General features: G+C 41.4%; 1 protein-coding gene across 1 annotated transcript in view; it reads right to left on the bottom strand.

Annotated features, from left to right (window-relative positions):
• Nucleotides 1-599: 599 nt before the first annotated feature.
• The window catches only part of LOC136864302 (vacuolar protein sorting-associated protein 26B-like), a 385,738-nt gene continuing 361,009 nt past the window's right edge, over nucleotides 600-25,328 (bottom strand). The window contains exon 8 of the mRNA XM_068226233.1: nucleotides 600-1,327. The gene's annotated coding sequence lies outside the window, so the exon portion shown is untranslated. The remainder of the gene's footprint in view (nucleotides 1,328-25,328) is intronic.

Raw genomic sequence — 25,328 nt, 5'->3', positions numbered from 1 at the left:
CGCACAGAAACGATGTTAATAGCGCGCGAACCACACAATAAGAAACTCATTCTTTCGTCCCGATTAACCGAGTCGCTACCGCTCGCTAGCCTCTCTTGCTTGTAGGACGATTGGTGTCCCGAATCCCCAGCCGTAAAGCACACATGCTGCTGTAGCGAGCAGGAAACACGATACACGAAGGCGACGGACGATACACTCGCGAAATAAAGCATCAAATAAAAACGCTTGGAAATGAGGTTGGGTAAATTACACAAGCACATAAGAATTTATCCTTTATCTTAGGGGAGAAGTATTGGCTGTACTGGAGGTTATATTGGTCAAAACTAGGAAGAATTAAAAAGAAATCGGAAAACGAGTTAAAAAACGGAAAGTTTCCGGGTAAATCGGAAGGGTTGGCGGGTATGCCACGACGACGATGATGGTGTCAAGATGGCCATGTTGCAGTGGCTGACAAATCAGGCGACCAGCATCCATGAGGATGGTATGCAAAAGCTCATTGTATGATATGACAAGTGCGTCAATATTGGTGGGATTTACATTGAAAAGTAGAGTTAATGTACAGGCTTTCATATAAAAATAAAATTGTTAAAAAATCTCTGTTTTTAATTTATTTCAAAACAAAATTATTAAATGGTTTTGTATCGAGATATTTTTGACTATCAACAAATTCCTTTACATAAAAAGAACAGAAGGCGCATTTTCAAGCCATTTGGTTGTACACTATTTTAAAATAAACATACATTTTTTTCAAAAACACTTAAAATATTCAGTATGCACCCTAATTCTAATGATGACAGAATTTACAATTATGTCCATCTGTACTTTTTGAATGATCTTATTAAAATATTCAATGAAATAGCAAAATCATCACAGTGACATAAACTGTCTATTTCATTACAAAAATAAAGAGCTAATCCAGATTTAATAAGAATTTTACATTTGCTCGGCCCCATTTGAAAATCTGAAGCTATTGCACTATCTGGAAACATTAATTTAAATGTTTCTCCTATATGTGCATATGAGTTTAAAGACATTATTGTCCACCACCTCTAATGCCCGAAGTATTTCAGATCCTGGATCATCATCTCTGGTGGAAAAAAATAGCCTGCCGAGTTTTAATTAAATTCACATAAATTTTCACTTTTGAAACCATGACTCTATGCCTCATGTCATATAGATCAGAGGCCTTTTTACTACATATTTTACAGTATGCTTGAGAGCGTGAACTACCAGGTACATGACGATTTGTGGGTTGAGATTAAAGTCTAACCACTGGTTGTTAAACCTAGTTTTTTAGGAGCCATTTCAGGGAAGTTCATAACAAAACCTGAAACAAACAAACCAGAATTGGAGGCAATATTGTCAAAAGCAAACAAAAACAAAACATTTTAATCTTATACATTCAAATTACTTCGTTACCTTTAATTAAAAAAGTTTTCAGTAGCCACTTAGCAACACACAATCCCATCTCCAGTCCACTTATTATTGCTTTAGGCAAATAAAAAAGAAAACTGCAAGTAAGCAGAGTGAACAATTACTTTTAGGCGTGTGGCCATGGAATGGATTATGGCAGAAGCACAAATATTATTATCACTTGCCACATCATCCCAGGCCACAATGACATCCCATACAGTGTTGTTCCTATTTGGCATGCAACCGGGCCAGTCTCCAACCCACCAAAAGGAGACCAGTCTATATAAGCTCGACCTAACTAATCGGGATGTGTGGATCAGAGAAAGGCCCTGCTGAAATGGTATAGCACAGGCAGGATATAGTACCTGCACAAAAGGGACTGCTAAATTCTCTAAATTGTGCATATAATATCCAGAGGCGAGATGGTGCTCGATTCTGTGCAAAATTCTGAAAGGGTGAAACGCGTAGCAGTCCATCATTTGCTGAGGAAAACGTGCTCTTGTCGAAGAATATTATTTTCGACCAATCATGGAACGTTGCCCTCTGCGAAACGCAAGATAATACATCCTTTGCTCATCACTGAGAGTTTGTTTCTTAGCCGCTTACTGGAATTGTAAACCAGCCTTATTCAGGCATCTCAAGGCCCTCCTTGAGCTGCCAGGAAAACACGTGGCCTGGCGTAGCTGCACGGCGTTCCCAAACAGGGCTGAAGTGGCCTCAGTAATGGAGCGATCATCCTGTTCCCAGTTTGAGACTCGCCACGAACCCGAGCCAACACATCAACTTACATCTGCAGATTCAAAAAAACATCCTATCTAACATACCGCATTACTTTGTGGGATGCCGTAGGATCATCCAGGCTCTGTTGTGATTAGATTTTATTGTGAATGAATATAGCATTAGTGGTTGTTGCTCCTAATCAATACAACGTATTGTTCAGAGGTGAGACAGTGCTTGATTCTGTGCAACATTCCTATCCTGTCAGAACTTGTATTGATCAGGAGGAACAACCATTAATACTATATTCGTTAACAAATTACATCATCAATACAGACTGACGCTTATAAATTATGGTATATTTTATTGCTCAATGAGAGCAACTACCTGCTCATGGATGTGAGGTCCTGTGAGTGCCATAGTTCCCAGAAGAATGAACTACGTGTCTGTAATAAATGTGATAGGGGTATCCTGCAATCTGATTGGTTTGCCCGCTGTTGCTGCTGGCAGAGTGAAAAAAAACCATCCCAAGGAGAATTTGAACCAACCACCTTCCCACTATGAACATGACTGGGCTAGAGCATTTCACAAACAGGCAGGTATAACACACCTATTAGTTGTTTTTTTTACAAGTTGTTTTACATCGCACCGACACAGAAAGGTCTTATGGCGACGATGGGACAGGAATGGGCTAGGAGTGGGAAGGAAGCCGCCGTGGCCTTAATTAAGGTACAGCCCAGCCTTGTGTGAAAATGGGACACCACGGAAAACCATCTTCAGAGCTGACGACAGTGGGATTCGAACCCACTATCTCCCGAATACTGGATACTGGCCACACTTAAGCGACTGCAGCTATCGAGCTCGGTACCTATTTGTCTGCCTGCTACCTAGCACCTTGCTCGTATTTAAGGCTGTTTACTGGAAACTGTGCTACCTTATTGCTTTCAATATTTGTAGATAGTCCAGTTATGGTAGCTACTTCTATATGAGTTAGGTTTCACTGTTCCTGACATCAAACAAAGAACCACGATATCATGGCTGTATGTGACAAAATACTCGTTCCTGTACAGCTGGACTTTGGATTTTGCAGCGCGCTCACTTTATGTGTAGCAAAATGCATGATATTTCAGCTTAAAGAAAGAAAATACAACTGTGGTGGAGAAAAATGAATGAGGTTGGTGGCAAAGATTATTTTCCTTTGTTAAAGCAGTTTTTGACCTCCAACTGAGTTGATTTCTCTAGCAACATGAAATTTGTTTTTGAAGAACAGCTTTGACAGCTTATTAACTTATTTGAGAAATACTTTGAAGATAATACTGACAAGTTTGCATGGCTTCAAAACACATTCATCACCAGAGATCCATCTGAATTTTAAATTTCTGCAAATGAAGAAAATATTATTGGCAATACACTGAAGACCAAGTGTGGTAGCATGGAACTCTAATAATAATAATAATAATAATAATAATAATAATAATAATAATAATAATTGTACCGGGCGGTACACCTCCACGCCGCTAATTTAAAATGTGCGCCAGTTGAAACTCCTCTGCTGGAGGAAGTCTGAACTTTATCTACGCTATTAATTCTCTACTTTCTCAGAAGATGTCACCACGTGAAAAACTTTGAGTTTTTGAACTGTGTCATTTTTGATGTGTTTTGTTTAGCTTGAAGTAAGAAGTGTGAACTTTCTCTTCTAGAGGACACTACTGAAGATCAACAATAGTGCAACCTAGTGCGGAGTCAAATAACTATTTTGTTGAAGAAATTTTTATTTCAAATGTTTGTTCTTTGCTAAATTTCTTTCTGTTATTGTTTAAGTTGGCTGTATACCCCTCTCTTTCCCCTTGTTTTGCATGTAGCCAATCCCGAATTTCTTAAATTAATTTCTATCCAATCAGATGTATCTTCCCCCAACTTGAATCTGTTGCGGGGTCCTACCCAATAAAATCTTTGTGGGAGGGTGTTTTCTTTCCCCTAACGCCTAGCACTTTCTGCGAGAGTATTTAAACTGCTGATTTTTGGGTCTCCGGGCCACTTCTGTTCCATCTTTCAGTGTATTAAGTACATAGCAGGAGGCGGGAAGCGCCTCTTTCCTCGGCAGCGGTCAACAACCAGGTAATGGCCGATTAATAAATTCTTTCTTTGCTAGCTCAGCAGTTTAACTTTCGGGGCGGGTTCTAAGCGTTCCACTATGTAACCTTTTCCTAAAACGTAACTTCTCTTTTCTTCTATTCTCTTGTAAAGCTACATACTGGGATAGAGAGTGCTAACCCTCTCGAGCTCCCACTCACATTGTCTTGAGGTGAACTTATTTTCTCAACCAATTCTTCGGTAATGTAATGTAAATTGTTATTTTCTTAAGTCACCTCTGTAGTATGGGATTAGCCCTTGCACTCACGGCCTAAGGCCAAGTAGGTCTTAAACAAGTGTATTAGGAGTGCAAGTTCGCCTCCTCTCAAATTGTTACCTTAGAGGTCATTTAATTAACCTACTTTTCATTTACTAGACCTCAGTAGATTGGGTGTTTTACCCCTGTGTTTAGGTCCGTTGAGGACAACTTGAAGGTGGAGTTTGGTGTGGCCTGGGAGAAGGCTTAAATCTGAGAGCGAGTGGCTCTTTTAAAAATCGATTGTGGTATGCCTCGTGGAGGCTTTTCAGTGTAATTTGGAGCAAGGGCTCCGAGGCATGAATGGGGTTTTTCTGCCCCTCTGTTGAAACTTGTGTTTTGGAGGTAAAACTGGGCTGATTGCCCAAGCATTGTGTTTTCGGGGCTCGAAGCCCAAATCCTGTAAATATTGTGACTCCCCTTTGATTTGCTACTTTGTACCTGCCACACTTGTTATTTCTTTGTTTTTGAAAAGAAAATATAACCTTGTTAAATTTTACATTAACTTTGATTCCGTAGTTTGAGACCCGTTCACGCCCGCACCTTCTTTCACCTCTACCTACCACCAAAACACGGTAACAAGTGGTAGCAGAGCGTGGTTGAATGGGTCTCAATTTAGCCCCTTTTGACGGCTAGACATTGTTTTGATCCGAACTCTAACCATTTTCTCAGTTGCTGGAATTTTTGACCTGTTCAAAATTGGTCTGTCATCATGCCCGGCCCTCGCGATGTTCTCCTTCTTAACTATTTGCGCAAGGAGGAGTTGATCTATGAATTAACTATCAGAAATGTGCAATCTGGAGGCACGGTTGCAATAGACACTAACGAGCTTAGAGAGTCCCTTGATTTGCCCATTTCCATCCCCAATTTGGGAGAGAAAGAAATTGACGATTCTCTTTCCACGATCACGGAGAATATTACTGGGCTAGCTTCTGTAGTTAGTTTTTTTGATGAAAATGATCCGTCTCCTAATCAAATTAAGCGTGTGCAAGGCAGGCTATATCATTTTTCGAATAGGGTTAACGATCTGTTGTCTCTAAAACTGAATGACGTTCAGAGGAAGGAAGCTAGTACGCTCCTGGAAAATATTTCCGAATTATCTAGTAAGGTCACTCAATTGTTAACTGGGGAAGTTCCTCCCAAATCTGATCAACCCACCATTGTGAATGCAGGTAGTGAGGAAGCGCCTCCCAAGGGAGAAGTCAATAGGATAACCGTTGCTGCTCAAACTATCCCTGCCCCATTGGACAACGAATCTGAACGTCGGGCATCATTGAGTAACATCCGTTCTGAATTAACTTCCTTACCACTGAAACCTTTACCTACTATGTCACCCGGGTTTAGCAGCTTGCCTCATCCATTGGCAATGTTGCTCAGAGGTATCTCTAAGTTTTCCGTTAATACCACCAGTGATGTAATTTCATTTTTAAGATTCCTAGTGGAATTTCAGGATCATGCCCTTGTGTTTTCTCTTTCCCCTTGTCAGATCTTGCAAATTATCTATCCGTATGCTATTGGTATTCTCTCTGATAAAATCGTAAGAGCCATTGCCGAGCAATCATCTATTGAGGATTTCCATGCCCATTTGCTAGCTAACTTCATCCCGGCTAGGGCCAGGTCCTCCCTTATTCAGAAGTACTATTATCGTGTACAGCGCTTGGATGAAAACTTGGCTGATTTCATACAGGACATTAAGTTTTATACTAGGGTGTTTGCTCTTCACTTCCCTGAGGATCAAATTGTACAAGCTATTGTGGAAGGTATTTCACCATCCTATAGGTCATATTTGTGTTTCGCGGCGTGTCCGCAAACTTTCTCGGAACTTGAAGCATTGGCCGTCTCAGCGGAAGGAGTTAGATACGCCGATTCCTTGCGTGTCGCGAAAGAACCCCCGCCTTCCTTTAGTAACACTCGGCCTCCACCTCGCCGACCAGTTAATCCCCGTAAATGTTATGCTTGCGGGTCGCCTGACCATCTGCGCGACAAGTGTCCACTGATCAAGTCAAGTGGGACAAGGAATGGAGCCGGGTCATCACAAGGCTGTTTTAAGTGTGGGGCCTTCTCACATATCGCCAAGAATTGCCCAAACTCAAATAGCACCCCCTCCTGCTCAACTTCTGGTGCAAATTCCACCTATGCCAATAATAAAAATTGACTAGTGGCTTCGGCTGAGTCGACTAATCCATCTTCCCGAGACTCAGCCCCTAGTAAACAGGTTGTAAATGCAGAGAACGATCAGCCTTCACATTCATCTTTTGAATGCCCTAAAGGATGTCTTAGGATTGCGGCGGATACCCCCGCACCTGTTCCTTTCCTTAAGATTGAGTTAAATAACGAGCCTATAACAGCTCTCTTAGATTCAGGCAGTGTTTGTTCGATTATTTCGGCTGAATGGTATTCTAAATTGAAATCGGTTTGTAAACTTCCCGACTATGTCTCTTCTTCTGTTCAATACGTTTCGGCTAATTCATCTCCATTAGAAATTCTAGGTTCCGTACTGGTCAAAATTCGTATTTTTAATTTTACATGGAAAACCAAACTGTTTGTGGCTAAGCACTTGTCTTGCCCCATCATACTGGGAGCGGACTTCATTTCTCACACTGGTCTTGTGCTCGATCTTCAGAGTAAGTCGTGCACATTCAAATTTGCGTCCAATTGTAAAATTCCCTTGTTAAAGTGTAATTCTGTGTCATGTTCATCTATTTCGCCTACCCAGGATGAGATGTTGTTAGACCTTAGACATCTACCTGAGGAGCAGGCTGATAGTATTCGTAAATTATGTCAGTCATTTCCAGAGGTGTTCTCTGATACTCTTGGTGTTACTGACCTTATTGAATACAAAATTGAGGTCACGGATTCGATTCCTGTCCGTTTTCCACCTTATAGGCTATCTCCTCCTAAAATGAAGGCTCTGAAAGAAATTATCGATCAGATGTTGAAGGATGGTATTATTAGGCCCTCTAAGTCGGCGTATTCATCGCCTATTTTTCTAGTCCCGAAACCCCAAGGAGGCTTCAGGCCTGTAATTGATTACAGGGCTCTCAATCGGAAGGTGGTGTTACAATCTGTGCCCCTTCCCGACCTTCATTCTTGCTTTTCATGGTTTCGTAAGGCCAAGTTCTTTACTATCTTGGACTTGAATCAGGCCTATAATCAAATTCCCCTTGCTGAAGAGTCTAAACACCTCACAGCGTTTGCCACGGACTGGAATTTATATGAATACAACCGCGGGCCTTTCGGGCTCCCCACGGGGGCAGCTGTGCTCACTAGGCTACTAGATAGGGTCTTCTCCGACATCAAATTCGAGTACTTATATCACTATTTAGATGATGTCGTCGTATTTTCAGAGACTTTTGAAGAACATCTAGATCATCTGCGAGAAGTTCTCGATCGCCTTCGTAAGGCTGGGTTAACTGTAAAGTTGTCCAAGGTTGCCTTTGCTAAGCCCTCTATGTCATTCCTAGGGCATATTGTGTCACCCGATGGGGTAGCAGTCGACCATTCTAGAACTCAGGCCATCCGTGATTTTAAACCTCCCAAGGACATTAAAGGTATCGCCAGGTTCATTGGTATGGTGAATTTCTTCAGGAAGTTTATTCCTAACTTTGCTAATAGAGCGGCGCCCTTAAACCTCCTTCGTAGGAAAGGCATCAAATTCGAGTGGGGACCTTCTCAACAAGCCGCTTTTGAAGATCTTAAATTAGCGCTTTGTAATGCCCCTGTCCTTGCTATGCCTGATTTCTCGAAGAAATTCATTGTCCAAACCGACGCGTCGTCGTCGGCGGTAGCTGCAGTCCTTCTCCAAGAGACTGAACTAGGGAGGCGCCCCATCGCCTATGCATCTAGGACTCTTTCGGCTCAAGAAGCAAAGTACTCCATATATGAGCTTGAAGGTTTGGCAGTCTTATTCGCCTTAGAAAAGTTCCGTCTCTATCTGGAACACGTCAAATTCGACCTGGAGACAGATAATCAAGCCTTAAGCTGGGTCTTAGGTAGACCGCGTCGTACTGGTCGTATAGCCCGTTGGGCCATCCGTATTTCTGCCTTCCAATTCGATGTCAGGCATATCAGAGGTACCGAAAATGTTGTGGCTGATGGACTCAGCCGTATGTTTTCTAACGACGTCGAGACCCAGGAACCGGCCGACAGTTCATCACCTCCCGAGTCCATACTACCTGGTGTTAATGCCATCTTAACAGATGCTCCCATGCTTTTTAGAGATATTGAGAAATACCAAGCGAAGATCCGACGCTGGCTCCGATAATGGAAACCCTTTCTTCTGGGGAACATGTTGTCCCTTATGTTCTGAGGAATGGTGTTTTATGTTGCCCTTCGAGGCATGACAAGATGATGAAAGTTGTCGTTCCGGCCGTTCTGGTACCTATGATCTTCAAGTATTATCATGAGACCCCATTAGGAGGGCATCTTGGAATCTTTAAAACCCGTGAAAAGATTCGTGAAATGTTCATCTGGAAAGGTATGGACGGTGAAATCCGTGAACTTGTAAAAGCTTGTAAATCATGTTTGCTGAGTAAACCCACCATGTCCACCAAGGTAGGCCTTTTGTCTTCGCATCAAGCGTCGCGCCCCATGGAACGCCTGTATATTGATTATGTAGGACCCTTCCCCCAGTCAAAGGGTAATGCCAACAAGTTCATCTTTGTGTGTGTAGATGGTTTTACCAGATTTTCTTGGTTATTTCCGACTAAGCTGGCTACCGCTCAGTCTACCATTACCTGCTTAAATTCTATTTTTGCTTCTTTTGGTCCGTGTCAATATATTGTATCTGATAATGCTAAGGCTTTTACATCTAATTTATTTCGTAAATTCTGTTTTGACTTGTCCATCTCTCATGTAACTACTTCTGCTTATTACCCTCAACCATCTCTGGCTGAACGGGTTAACCGTAATCTCAGGTCTGCACTTATTGCCTATCATCATGAAGATCATTCCAGGTGGGACACGTCCCTGCATTGGATAGCTTTTGCTTTGAATTCGGCGGTTCATGAATCTCACAAGTTTACTCCAGCTTCTTTGATGTTCAAGTTTGTTCCCAACTCGCCGCTCTCTAACCTCTGGTCTCTGAATGACATTCTACCCGAGACAATAGATCCGGATAACATTAAAGATCTTTGGAAGAAGGCTAAAGCCAATCTTAAAGTGTCTCATGAAAAGGTTAGGGAAAGGAATGATCGTGGACGGAGATCCACCCCTTTGAAGGTAGGTGACCAGGTTATGGTCAAAAATTTTGTTCCCGCGGGCAAGCTTGCCCCCAGATTCCATGGGCCATGCATCATTCTCGATTTTCTCACACCGGTTACATTGTTAGTAAGTAATCCAGCCACCGAGAGAATATTTAGAATTCACCTGTCCCAGGTGAAACCGGTGTAAATCTTGTGTCAACTTGCTTCATATAATTTGATAGGAATATGATGGTTATATTTTTTTTTGAGTTCCACGCTTAAGGCATTCTGCTCCTTCTATAATATTTTGTTTTATATGTAAGCTTTTCTTGTAAACCTCCCCCTATTGTTAAACTGCCATCCTGTCCTTGCCACGGCCATTACCACGCTCCCGTCTCCTGCTTCACCTTATACAGTGGCTTAACTTATGCCATGGATATTTGCACGCCGCTGGCCCCTCAACCTCTCCACAAGCCTGTACCCTCAAAAAAGTCGATGGTCCAACACAATTCTGCCGCCTAGCTTTATGTTTCAGTGCCCCCGCAGCCGCGTGGCGCTGTGCCGCGGCTGGGTCCGAGGACGGGCCCCCTCGGCCCCAGCGAGGACGACATGTGCACGGCGAGCCGGAGCTCTCCTCCCGGCCAAGGCTGATGTGCGGCGCACAACCTGCTACTTGCCCGCAGCCTGTATATGTTCACCGCGGGCGCGGCGTGCTTCAACACCTCTGCTCCCCTCATAGTGCGGGCGAGCGGTATCTCAGGGTACTTGAGGGGTCCGAGCGGCCTCATTTGGACGCAAGCTGCAACGGCCGGTCTGGCCATCCAACTTCATTAACCTCAACTACATGAACAGTTACTATAAGTAATGACTACACTTTGGAAACCAACAAGCAATATTTGGTGGACATTGCAAAATTCTTCATCACTTTTAAGTATTAAAAGTTATCTTCAGAATTCAACTTCTACAACTTAAAGACTATACTTCTCCTGCAACAAGAAAATTTTGAAACCGATACAAACCAAATTAAGAAAATCTTATAAATTTTTTTTGGGGCAATCAATCTCCATATCTACATCAAAACTTGGACCTGGTTTTCAAACAAATTTCATATATCACCCCTGGTGGAACTTTTGGGGGGGGGGGGAGGTCTGTACCGGGCGGTACACCTCCACGCCGCTAATTTAAAATGTGCGCCAGTTGAAACTCCTCTGCTGGAGGAAGTCTGAACTTTATCTACGCTATTAATTCTCTACTTTCTCAGAAGATGTCACCACGTGAAAAACTTTGAGTTTTTGAACTGTGTCATTTTTGATGTGTTTTGTTTAGCTTGAAGTAAGAAGTGTGAACTTTCTCTTCTAGAGGACACTACTGAAGATCAACAATAGTGCAACCTAGTGCGGAGTCAAATAACTATTTTGTTGAAGAAATTTTTATTTCAAATGTTTGTTCTTTGCTAAATTTCTTTCTGTTATTGTTTAAGTTGGCTGTATACCCCTCTCTTTCCCCTTGTTTTGCATGTAGCCAATCCCGAATTTCTTAAATTAATTTCTATCCAATCAGATGTATCTTCCCCCAACTTGAATCTGTTGCGGGGTCCTACCCAATAAAATCTTTGTGGGAGGGTGTTTTCTTTCCCCTAACGCCTAGCACTTTCTGCGAGAGTATTTAAACTGCTGATTTTTGGGTCTCCGGGCCACTTCTGTTCCATCTTTCAGTGTATTAAGTACATAGCAGGAGGCGGGAAGCGCCTCTTTCCTCGGCAGCGGTCAACAACCAGGTAATGGCCGATTAATAAATTCTTTCTTTGCTAGCTCAGCAGTTTAACTTTCGGGGCGGGTTCTAAGCGTTCCACTATGTAACCTTTTCCTAAAATGTAACTTCTCTTTTCTTCTATTCTCTTGTAAAGCTACATACTGGGATAGAGAGTGCTAACCCTCTCGAGCTCCCACTCACATTGTCTTGAGGTGAACTTATTTTCTCAACCAATTCTTCGGTAATGTAATGTAAATTGTTATTTTCTTAAGTCACCTCTGTAGTATGGGATTAGCCCTTGCACTCACGGCCTAAGGCCAAGTAGGTCTTAAACAAGTGTATTAGGAGTGCAAGTTCGCCTCCTCTCAAATTGTTACCTTAGAGGTCATTTAATTAACCTCCTTTTCATTTACTAGACCTCAGTAGATTGGGTATTTTACCCCTGTGTTTAGGTCCGTTGAGGACAACTTGAAGGTGAAGTTTGGTGTGGCCTGGGAGAAGGCTTAAATCTGAGAGCGAGTGGCTCTTTTAAAAATCGATTGTGGTATGCCTCGTGGAGGCTTTTCAGTGTAATTTGGAGCAAGGGCTCCGAGGCATGAATGGGGTTTTTCTGCCCCTCTGTTGAAACTTGTGTTTTGGAGGTAAAACTGGGCTGATTGCCCAAGCATTGTGTTTTCGGGGCTCGAAGCCCAAATCCTGTAAATATTGTGACTCCCCTTTGATTTGCTACTTTGTACCTGCCATACTTGTTATTTCTTTGTTTTTGAAAAGAAAATATAACCTTGTTAAATTTTACATTAACTTTGATTCCGTAGTTTGAGACCCGTTCACGCCCGCACCTTCTTTCACCTCTACCTACCACCAAAACACGGTAACAATAATAATAATAATAATAATAATAATCCTATGACCACTGATCTGCATTTAGGGCAGTTGCCTAGATGGTAGATTCCCTACCAGTTGTTAATCTAAACTTTCCTTCAATGATTTCAAAGAAATTGGGAATATATCATAGACCTGCCTTGGTAAATTATTCTAATTCCTCTTCCTATAAACAAAAAATATTTCCCCCAATTTGTGCTCTTAAATTCCAAGTCTGTCTTCATACAGTAAGCTTTCCTACTTTTAAAAACACAACTCAAAATTTAATTGTCTACCAATATCATTCCACACCATCTCTCCACTGATAGCTCGGAATATATCACTTAGTTGAGCTCTCCCAAAACTCTCTACCCCAAACTTTGTAAAATTTTTGTAACGCTGCTCTTTTGTCGGAAATCACCCAGAACAAATCAGGCTGCTGTTCTTTGGATTTTTCCTTTTCTTGAATCAAATAATCCTAGTGAGGGCCCCATACACTGGAACCATTCTCTAATTGTGGTCTTGCCAGAGACGTACATGCTCTTCTTTACATCCTTACTACAACCCCTAAATACTCTCATAACCATGTGAGGAGATCTATAACCTTTACTTACAATCCCATTTATGTGATTACCCCCCATGAAGAACTTTCCTTATATTAACACGTAGGTACTTACAATGATTTACATGAGGAACTTCTACCCAATCAATGCAGTAATTAAAACTGGGACAAGTTTTCACCCCATTTATCATCATACCATTGCCTGCAGTGTACCTCACAAAATTGTCAAAGTCATTTGCACTCGCTCACAATCTTGCAACTTAGTTATCCTCTATACTATATACCATCATCCGCAAAAGCCTCATCTCCGATTAGATTACTTTACTCATATCATTAATATATGTATATGAAACGAAAACAAAGGTTTCAGTGGCAGCTGGTGATGATTCTATAGGCAGTGCCAGCAAATTCAAAATTTGTAAACAAATCTTTCAAAGCTGCACACACAGACTGCATGTTTACCTATGCTGTATGTCACAATTAAATTAGAATCTAGCGGGTTCCACCTTTTCAATACAAAATACAATGTTGTTGGATGGTATTTACAACATTATTTATTACAGAACATGTTTCGGTGCACAATTTTTGACACCATCATCAGCTGCTTGTCCGCCTCTGTGGTGTAATGGTTAGCGTGATTAGCTGCCACCCCCGGAGGCCCGGGTTCGATTCCCGGCTCTGCCACGAAATTTGAAAAGTGGTACGAGGGCTGGAACGGGGTCCACTCAGCCTCGGGAGGTCAACTGAGTAGAGGTGGGTTCGATTCCCACCTCAGCCATCCTGGAAGTGGTTTTCCGTGGTTTCCCACTTCTCCAGGCGAATGCCGGGATGGTACCTAACTTAAGGCCACGGCCGCTTCCTTCCCTCTTCCTTGCCTATCCCTTCCAATCTTCCCATCCCTCCACAAGGCCCCTGTTCAGCATAGCAGGTGAGGCCGCCTGGGCGAGGTACTGGTCATACTCCCCAGTTGTATCCCCCAACCACGAGTCTGAAGCTCCAGGACACTGCCCTTGCGGCGGTAGAGGTGGGATCCCTCGCTAAGTCCGAGGGAAAAACCGAACCTGGAAGGTAAACAGATGATGATGATGATCAGCTGCTTAACAAGTTAAAGATTCCAGAAAGATTCCAGAAAATTCGAGCGTATTCCGAACTCTACATAACAACTTTGCTTACTACTGTCTTCGTCCACAACGCTCCCCGGACTCTCTCCCAAAAAGTTCGACGTTCTAGAAACTTCCCCTTTGCCGCCCCTACTTCTCCTTCCCTGCGCTTCATCACAGAGCACAATATACTAGCAGACACTAGTGATGGGCTGCGAATGGACTCGCGAAGACTCGAGTCTGGGATCGTAAAACTCGAGGTACTCGAGTCCGGACTCGAGGCCGAGGACGCTGGCAGCGTTATCTGCGAGCCGTGTATGGAAATAACACGATGCTTAATATTTTAGGTAGGCCAAGGACAAGTATTGGGTCCGTTTCCAAATAATGCACAGTGGTATAATGTACAAACTGATGTACATTATGCCGTATTTACATGAATGTATAGGCCTACACAACAAAACCATATTGTAACGTAAACTAAGGAATGTGTGGACACAGGTGCTTATGAGCTACAGTCCGGCTCTGTGGCTAAATGGTTAGCGTGCTGGCCTTTGGTCACAGGGGTCGCGGGTTCGATACGCAGCAGGGTCACGATTTTTAACCATCATTGGTTAATTTTGCCGATACGGGAGGTGGGTATGTGTGTTGTCTTCATCATCATTTCATCCTCATTATGACGAGCAGGGCGCCTACCGGTGTCAAATCGAAAGACCTGAATCTGGCGAGCCGAACATGTCCTCGGACACTCCCGGCACTAAAAGCCATACGCCATTTCATTTTACCGGCGCACAGTGTGAAATTGTAGAGATCAGGCAGGACAAACGTACATTTTCGACTAATCTATTTATATTATAAAGGGCATTATTGTACGCTCGTGACTATACAAAGAATACCTGACCGCAAAGCTTTTAAAGCTGTTGTGTGAACCTTGCGTCTCGCACTGCCAATTGTCTGCAGTGTGTTCAGATGAATCTACGTAACTAGCGACTGTGTTCAGATATTTTTAATGTGAAATAGGGATGGTCCGCCTCTGTGGTGTAGTTGTTAGCATGATTAGCTGCCACCCCCGGAGGTCCGGGTTCGATACCCGGCTCTGCCACGAAATTTGAAAAGTTGTACGAGGGCTGGAACGGGGTCCACTCAGCCTCGGGAGGTCAACTGAGTAGAGGTGGGTTCGATTCCCACCTCAGCCATCCTGGAAGTGGTTTTCCGTGGTTTCCCCACTTCTCCAGGCAAATGCCTGGATGGTACCTAACTTAAGGCCACGGCCGATTCCTTCCCTCTTCCTTGCCTATCCCTTCCAATCTTCCCATCCCCCGCCAAGGCCCCTGTTTAGCATAGCAGGTGAGGCCGCCTGGGCGAGGTACGGGTCATCCTCCCCAGTTGTATCCCCCGACCCAGGGTCTGAAGCTCCAGAACACTGCCCTTGAGGCGGTAGAGGTGGGATCCCTCGCTGAGTCCGAGGGAAAAACCAAACCTGGAGGGTAAGCAGATTAAGAAGAAGAAGAAGAAGAAGAAGAAGAAATAGGGATTCAGCTAGATTGCTTTCTTTCTTAATCTGCTTACCCTCGAGGGTTGGTTTTTTCCTCGGATTCAGCCAGGGATCCCACCTCTTCCGCCTCAAGGGCAGTGTCCTGGAGCGTGAGACAATAGGTCGGGGGATACAACTGGGAGAATGATCAGTACCTTGCCCAGGCGGCCTCACCTGCTATGCTGAACAAGGGCCTTGGTGGGGGATGGGAAGATTGGGAGGGATAGACAAGGAAGAGGGAAGGAAGCCTACAATGAATAGTTAAATCATGTTTCTAATCTTTACTCCGTATCTCAAGTTACCAAAGGCTAACCTACTGGGCGATATAATGCAAATATGCAAACTCATATCCTCATCCCGAGGTGGTGCAGCTCCTTTCGGGTGCAGGTGAGCTGCATGTACCATTTCAATCACATACCAGCCTTCCGGACATTCTAAAATTTCTGGCAGTACCGGGAATCGAACCCAGGGTTCCAAGGATGGGAGTTAGTAACACTACCCGTTACGCTACAGAGGTGCTATAATGAAAGCGCCCAACTAAATATAGACGAAGGAGAAAAGGAAGAACATTGTGTGACAAACTAAACGAATGGCATTTCGAAACAAATAAGTTACGGTCATACACTCGCGTGTTTCACGTTATGGTCATCATTTACGTAGCTGTTGTAATAGCATTTAATGATTGGGGCATTTCTTCCGACTGCTCGGCAACAGGTAGCAGTTATGGATCGTGACGCCACAGTGGAGACTCGAGTACTTCGCACGGGTTACTCGGCGAGGCTTGGACTCGCCAGACTCGATTCTCGCGAGTCCAAGCGTTACTCGCGCACATCACCAGCAGACACATTCATCGCGCCGCAGCCGTCACGCGAATTACACAGCTTTAGAGGTGAGTCAGCCGTATCAACAGTTAGATTCAATTAGTTTTCTTTATCAATATTCTCGCTTTTCTCTTAACATTGGGTTTCATTATTGCAGGGTTCTATTGAACTGAGAAGACATGTCCGCCTAACAACTGTAGGACAAATGAAATTCCAGTTCCAACCACGCATACAGCATTAAAAATACGAAGTTTTGGTACTTAATAAATTTAAGAAGACGGCCCAGTTTAACAATCATATTGTATATAACGAGCTTTTAATCCATCTAAGTGGTTATTATATACATGAAATGAACATTTTAACGTCAAATGGACTGCATACAATTTTAAATCCTCAAGCTTAAGTTCGCATTTAAATTCGATAGTACGATAGTACAAAATCACAGACATTAAGGAATGTGAAGACAACTCATCAAACAGACGAGAAATTTTATATTTATGACTTACAAGAATTCTCTTGTTACATATTAGAGTTTTAATATAGCATAATTTACTGTAGATGTTTTAGGATTTAACTAGTGCAATATTCTATTGTTTGTATATATGTATTTTAAGGAGTTACGTATGACAATATGTTGTTTAATGTTTAGATTGCCAAGTTTTTTCGCACACTCTGAGCAGCTGATGATGGTGTCAAAAATTGAGCACCGAAACATGTTCTGTAATAAATAATGTTGTAAATACCATCCAACAACATTGTATTTTGTATTGAAAAGGTGGAACCCGCTAGATTCTAATTTAATTGTGATCTCAGTTCAATACGGACCAAAAGATGAAGTTCCTTACGTTTATGCTGTATGTTACACGAGATCTTTTTATTTAACTGTGTAACTGCACAAGACTTCTTTTAACACGCGAGAGGTCGCACCCGTTTTAGAACGCGAGAGGTCGCGAAGGCAAATTGCTTACGCTTAATATTCTGATAAGCTGCTATTTTCCTTTTGCAATGAATGCTCTGATAAAAATATAAATATGTACCCTGTTTAACTGCCTTTGAACTAGTACTAATGTAATTACCCAGTAACAATATTTTCTCAACGTAAAAAATCAATTAAATGTTTTTTGCAAAATCTGGTAAAATTACGCGAGTTCTTAATGAACGCGGGAGGTCGGGCGTGAGCAAATTGCCTCAACGTTTGCATTTGTACATTTCAATGAACGATTTGGTCACAATTCAAGATAAAACTACAGCACCACACTTCACTGAAAGCCACCATAAACCTCATGAACTTTACTTAAGAAACTTTCTTGGAAATGCAGTCATGTAAGAATACTCTACGCGAAGGGTTGCTCGAAGGTGGTTTGCCGCAGCAGATGCAAGAGTGAAAGAAAACTTAAAATACTCTGGAACACAGCAGGCAATACACTGACGATAATCGTCAGGCGGAAGAGAGGGAGGGGAGGGATGAAACGAGCGCCCTAAGCCCTACAGCGGCTAGCAACAAAATTATTAACAAATATTTAAAAAGTGCGGCAAATTGTTGCGGGTGTAACCTCTCGCGTGTTAATGAAGTATCAGTTGAAATTAATTTTCAATTTGAGAAACTAAGATATGTATAAATATTTAAAACACTAGGCTGATTTTTGTCACCGTGAGTTTCAGAAAATGACTGAATCGATTAATATTTTAAAGCATTCTGACCTGCAGGTTTGCAGTCTCTCTCTAAAAGCATAAACGCTTAAGAAAACTGTAGCATACAGATTGGCCAAAGTGCTTGCCAGTACTTCAAGGCTACCTGTTGGTCCACTGCTGGCCATATGCATGACGGGAATTCTAAAGGGCACACATGAATGCGCCGTCTGGTATGACGACTCCTCGCTGTAGTCTACAAAACTGAGCGGGCAGTTGCGGAATCATGGTTTGTCGAGAGCTTTTCACGTACAGTTTTTGGGTTCACTTAGCTGATTGATGACAGTCCCAATGGCAGCTGGAATAGTGTAAATCATAGCTACAGTGAAACGTGTAAATGTGTATGTGTAAATTATTTGAAAGGATCAACTACTTCCCAGACAATCTGGGCTGCCGAGAAGACAAAGTTCCACACAAAACAATCTAAAACTAAAACTTTAAATTAAGCACACAACAATAACTCTACACTACAAAATATTTTATAAAACCTGAGGTAGTGGTTGCGCGGTTCGAGTCACCCAGCTGTCAACTCGCATTCGGGAGGGAGTGGGTTTGAGCCCCACTGTCGGCAGCTCTGAAGTTTGTTTCTTGTGGTGCTATTTTCACACCAGGCAAATGTTGGGAGCTGTACCTTAAGGTCACAGCTGCTTCCTTCCACTGCGAGATCATTCACTGTTACAATAAACACATGTACAAAAATTCATTTCACACATAATTAACATGTACTGGTAAACCGGGTGAGTTGGCCGTGCAGTTAGGAGTGCGCGGCTGTGAGCTTGCATCCGGGAGATAGTGGGTTCGAATCCCACTGTCGGCACCCCTGAAGATGGTTTTCTGTGGTTTCCCATTTTCACACCAGGCAAATGCTGGGGCTGTACCTTAATTAAGGCCACGGCCGCTTCCTTCCAACTCTTAGGCCTTTCCTATCTCATCGTCGCCATAAGACCTATCTGTGTCGGTGGGACGTAAAGCCACTAGCGAAAAAAAAAGTACTGGTAATACAAATCCTAAAAGTAACTGTTCAAAAAAGTACCCAGGCAGCACATTGAGCAATTTTTATATCAAAGCATGTTTTCTGACCTATCTATAACAAATGCTGCGGAGCAGCATGGGTCACGTAGTAAATATTTGCTTTAATCTACATGCAATCTTCATAAAAATACAGTTTTAAGAAATTTATTGAACAAATTAATTATCTCTCTAGGAAGAAAACGTATGTAAAGCCTATTCACCATAAGTAGAATAGAATAGAATGGAGTACGCCCATCCCCTAGTTCCGGATTCCGGAATTATGGGAGAGAGTACTCTTTTATTGCAATTTGTTCAATTTGATACATGCTTAACAATTAACATTTTCCTCTTACATTTGTTTACTGTACTGAATAAAATTTCTTTTGTCCTAAACGTTAGCATTGATATCTTGTCTAGGACAACATGTATCTTACCTTAATTTATATATACACTTAAATTAACGAAAAAACAGATCATTATCAAACAATGTAACTGCTCACCTTGCGGCAAACTAACAAAGGCACACACTTGTGCTTTACAGCAGAAATAAATTAAATAAGTGTGAATACCCACCTTCCAGCGGATACTACATATTATGTGAAACCTTTTCAGGCAAGTCACAAAGCGCCTTCACAGGCATTTAAATAACCTTTACAGGTATATCAATCTGTTCCTCTGCATGCTTTTTTTTTTTTTTTTTTTTTTTGCTAGGGGCTTTACGTCGCACCGACACAGATAGGTCTTATGGCGACGGTGGGATAGGAAATGCCTAGGAGTTGGAAGGAAGCGGCCGTGGCCTTAATTAAGGTACAGCCCCAGCATTTGCCTGGTGTGAAAATGGGAAACCACGGAAAACCATTTTCAGGGCTGCCGATAGTGGGATTCGAACCTACTATCTCCCGGATGCAAGCTCACAGCCGCGCGCCTCAACGCGCACGGCCAACTCGCCCGGTCCTCTGCATGCTTAAATGCCACCATGTATCTTACCATTACTATATTTGACGCACGTGCTTGTTTAACAGTAACAATACTTGTGGTTATTGCTAGTGTCTTTTCGTTTCCTTATGCTATATACTTCTTAAAATCTTATTAACTCATACATTTCTGCTATTTCCGAGATCTCTTGTTGTACAATCATCATATTATCTCTCTGCTGCGCTTGTAACTTTCATTGTCATCACACTTTACTCTAATCTGCACATGCAGAAGTGCTGAGTCAGCACTGGGCTTGAGATAGGTAGGCCTATCTCTTCCTCTCCCTACTCTACTATACTACAGCAGCCAAAACAAACTAATTAACCATCCCACAGCAAATAAAACAGGCTAACACACAGCAAACGACCTCATTGTAAGGAACTCATTACTGTTAGCATGTTGCTGAATTAAATCTGCTACTTAGCAATATACAATATCTAATATAAATGATCACTGAACAACTACAAGAGAAACATAGTCCTAAACTTATAACTATAGTATTTCCGAGATCTCTTGTTGTACAGTCATCATCGTGCTCATGTATATTACATTTACTATCATTTACCAGTAGCCTACTGTTATTACTTTCTGTTATTACTAATCTCATTTTAATTTCTTTCTTCCACATGTTTCTTAGAATACAGAAAAATTTAGCTAGTTTTCCTGGGGTGATCCATTCTCTATTTAACAGTTTGGTTATTGTATAAAATTCTCTCTCTCTTTCTACTTTTAATTTATATTCATCTCCAAGGTATTTAGTTCTCAGTGCCTCCGTTCCCTTACGTGTTCTCAGTAAATGAGCTTCTCCCGTTATGTCGTCACAAAATAAACACTGATTTACGTTATGGTTCTCACTTATTCCCTTATTTTTGTATAAACCCAAAAGACACAACACACCTCTTAGTTCCCTATTTGTGATTCTATTTTTTCTTATTGACATATATTGGATAATGCCACAGAATTCTACTAGTGTTCTTTTGGTTTCACATTCTGCTCTGATCGTCTGTTTATCCATGTCCTTTACTCTAATCGTTAATATTTTAATGAAGCTGTTTTCTTTACCGTTCATCTCCTTATCCCAATATAGCCCCATTCCTATTTTGTCTAGCATACCTTTTACTTTCGATAACCAATAATTCTCATCCAAGTGTCTCAGCTGGTGCTGGTAGGCTAGATTTAATATTTCCCTCCCCTCTCCTCTTTTTAATCTTAACCAATATTTTACTATTTTCTTACTTATGTCTGCTTGGATGCTGATATCTCCACATATAGTTCTCACTCCACTATTTGCTGCACATTCTGGTAGGCCCATTATTATTTTACAGAATTTGTTACTTATGATATCTAGTTCTTTTTTATCAACTTCTATACCCCATATTTCAACCCCATACAGTGCTTTTGATACCACAAGGGCATTAAAAACATTTTTATGTACTTTGTATTGCAAATTAGGCATCTTCTTTTCTAAGGCCTTTATACTTGATAGGGCGGCCACACCTTTTATTTTTGCATGGCGTATCTGTTCCTTCCACAACCCATTCTTTGTTAATATTATTCCTAAATATTCTAATTTATTTACAACTTCTAATTCAACACCATCTAACAGCCATCGCCTTTCATTTCTTTTTAATTTATTTCCTCTTTTGCAAACCATTACTTTTGTTTTTTTGGTATTTATTTTCAAATTCCATGTATTACAGTATTCCACCAATTTTTGAGGTTACTTTGCATACCTGCTGTTGTTAGTGAGAGCAGCAGGATGTCGTCTGCGAAGACTAGACCGGGGATCTCTTTATTGTATAAGCAAGGGCTAGTATTATTCTCTTCCGCTAGGCATTCTATTACATCATTAATAAAAAGCAAAAACAGTATTGGTGATAGTTTACATCCCTGCTTAAGTCCAATGTTCGAGTGGATCTTTCCTATCATTACATCTTCTTTGACTTTAACTGAACATATTACTTCGGCATATAATTCTTCTATGGCTTTAATCATTTTCATTGACATTCCTATTCCGGCCAGCTTCACGACAGCCCGTCTGCTGACTGAATCAAAAGCTTTTTGTAGGTCTATAGCTGCGATGTATAGTCTACCACCTTTCTTTCTTATGTACTTGTCCATTAACGTTTTGATTATAAATACATTGTCAGTAGTTCTCATTCTTTTCCTAAATCCTGATTGGTATACCGAGAGAATAGAGTAATCTTCTGCCCATTTCATAATTCTTTTCGCTAAAATCCCAGTGTAGATCTTACTTAGTGAGTCCAACAATGTAATCCCCCTGTAGTTGTTCGTATTCGTTCTTTCTCCCTTTCTTTTGTAGATCGGGCAAATTACTCCTTCCTGCCAAGATCTTGGAATTTTTCTCCCCTCAAATATTTTATTGAATATTTTAGTTATTATTTCAATCATCTGATCGTTGTTACCTATCTCTTTCCAGAATTCATGCGTAATTCCATTAGCAGCACCTGATTTTCCGCCCTTCCCTTTTTTCATTACATCTAGTACCTCGTCTGTGGTTATTATATCGTCTAGTATAGGCAGCGTACACTCCATTTGTCTCAGTATACCAATTTCGTTTCTGTTCTCTACCCATGTGTCCTTACCCCCTAATAACCCCTTAAAATACGTTAACCATTCCTCATTAGATATTTTTACTTGATCATAGCTTTTATAACCCTTACATATTGTGCTAATTTTGTTCCATACTTTCTTTGTTTCATTTTCCTTACAGTACTTTAGTAATATTTTTGATTCTTTGTCCTGCCATTTACTTTTTTTATCGCTTATTAAATCTTTGTATTCTTTCCTCTGGTTACAAAAATCTACTCGTAAGGCCTGAGATCCCTCATTTCTATACCTTTTTAAAGCCTTAATCACTTGATTTTTCTTCTCTTTACACTCCTCCGTATACCATACATTTCTTTTATATTGTCTACTCTTACTCACAACCATTTTTTTACCAGCTACTTCTATTGATCTTTCAAGCATTCTTATTGCCTCATCTAGGTTATTATCCTCTATCATATACTCCATGCCTATTCTCAGAATTTCAAAGGTTTTACCCCTATAGTAATCTCTAAATTGTTCTCTCTTTTCCTCATTCCACCTGTATCTTACTAATTTTCTCTGTTCATAGTTAAAGAATTGTTTGTCTACTTTATTATCTTCCTCTCTCAGTAGCCGAATAACTGGGAAATGATGAGACGCTGTCCAATTTTTTACCTGGATTTCTTTAATAAGAGTTAAAGCCTCTCTAGATGCCAGTACTAGGTCTATAACACTCCCTCCTGGCTCAACTATATATGTTAGGTTGCCTGATTCATCTCCCGGCCACCCCCCATTTAAGATGTACAATTCCTCTATCGCGCATATTTATAATAATTTCTCTCCATTTTTATTGCACTCTTTGTCTTTGCTGCTCCTTTTTTCTATTAATATTTCCCCGATTTCTTTATCGTATAATGGATTATTTAGGCCAACCCTTGCGTTAAAATCACCCATTATAATTATTCCCGCTTCTTCATTTAGTAATTTTATCTGATTTACTGCGTCGACGAGTTCTTCAAAGAAATTTTCCTTCTCAAACGGGGACCCCGATGGGTGGTTGTAGCCAAAGCCAATAAACATATCTCTCCCCTTTTGATTTCCTTTTTTTGTTTTGACCCAGATCATTTCCTCACATCCTGATTCCCATATATCCACTTGTTTGCAAATTTCATCTTTTGTGATAACTGTTATCCCTCCTGGGTGACGCCCTTTCGTACTCCTTTTATATTTTGTTTTACTCCAGACCTTAAATCCCGGTATTATCACATTTTTACTAGGCGGCAACCATGTCTCTACTATCCCAATAATCTCACTCTCTCTCATTAAATCTATAAATTCATAATTTCCCAGTTTACTTAGTATACCCTCTATGTTGATTAATCCCACTACCCAGTCTAGTTACTTGTTCATAGGTATATCTGCTGCTACCAGGGCCTTGCTTCTCGTTATTCGTGTTTTTCTATTTGTATAATAAATCCACTTGGGGAACTAATTATTTCCTCCTCTGACCCTCTAGCTTCCTCTGACCTAGTCAATCCTTTCTTTGCCCATATGTCCTTTACATTTAACGCTGGCTTACGTTTCTTTTCTTCTTTTCTCCCTGCGGTGTCTTGCTTTCTCTGGATCACATCTCCTTCTTGGGTAGATCTCCTGGGTTGGTGATGTCCGGTTTCTGTCGTCACAACATCCAGTTCGTTGTCCCTGCTTGGTAGGATTGCACACGTACCTGTTGACTCAGGAGTGCTGGCGTCGCTCACTGTACTGCTGTACTTCCGCTTATCTGACGTATCAGGACAATGCCCTAGCTCACGTAGTTGACCAGCTGTCCATGCCCTGCTCCACGAATCGCCTGATATAATAAGTCTGTTTCCACGTATAAAGGCTTTTAGTCCCGAATGCCTAGCTTTTCCTTGATGAAAACGTAGTGTTCGTACATTCTCCATTTCTTCCTTGTCGAGATCTTTCTTTATCCATATCTTCGTGCCTTTCAAGTTTCTGGTGTTTTCCAAAATTTTACGGGCCTTCAAACCAGATACCATGCAGACTTTTACTGGTCTTTTTCCCATATTTCTTCCTAATCTGAAGGCGTTATCAATATCACTATCATTGCACTCTATTTTCAAATTCTCTCTGATTAGAGAGAGTACTCTATCAAGTCATTGAAGTTCTCTCTCCCTGGTTCTGCCAATCCGTAGATTATTATGTTTTTCTTCCTCTCTTCTTTCGACCGTGTTTTTTTCTTTTTCCTCGAGTTTCCTTAATTTTTCTTCTACCTCCAGTGCTTTCTTCTTCAAACCATACATTTCATTTTTGTTTTGTAATACACTCTCTTTAATACCCTTCAGTTCTGCTTGTATAAATGATTTCAAGTCCTTGAATTCATTTTTCTGTTCTAGTAGCATTTCTTTGGTCTTTTCTGTATGGCATTCTTGCATGACCTCTTTAATCTTCTCAATATCGTCCCATGTCAGTCCTGGGCCAGGGTTCATCTCCACTCCGCCAATCACTAATAGTACCATCACTACAACTAATGACACTACTGTATGAGTGATGTTGATATCGTTTTTCACCGTTTGTAACGACTTCTTCCTACATCGGGCCTGCCATCTGCCTATAGCACATCTGTATTGTTCAATTGACACTCCCATGCTCGCGCACTCCTGTACTTCCCGCACGTTCAGCACTACGTCCGTTCACCTCGCTAGCTGAATTGCAACTGCACCGGAAGTATTTGTTCCAAAACCTCTAATGACACTTTCAAATGAACTAATAAA

Source organism: Anabrus simplex, chromosome 2 (assembly GCF_040414725.1).
Source record: "Anabrus simplex isolate iqAnaSimp1 chromosome 2, ASM4041472v1, whole genome shotgun sequence".
NCBI lineage: Eukaryota > Metazoa > Arthropoda > Insecta > Orthoptera > Tettigoniidae > Anabrus > Anabrus simplex.
Note: the sequence above shows the minus strand (reverse complement) of the source record. Positions and strands in the feature narration are given on the sequence as shown.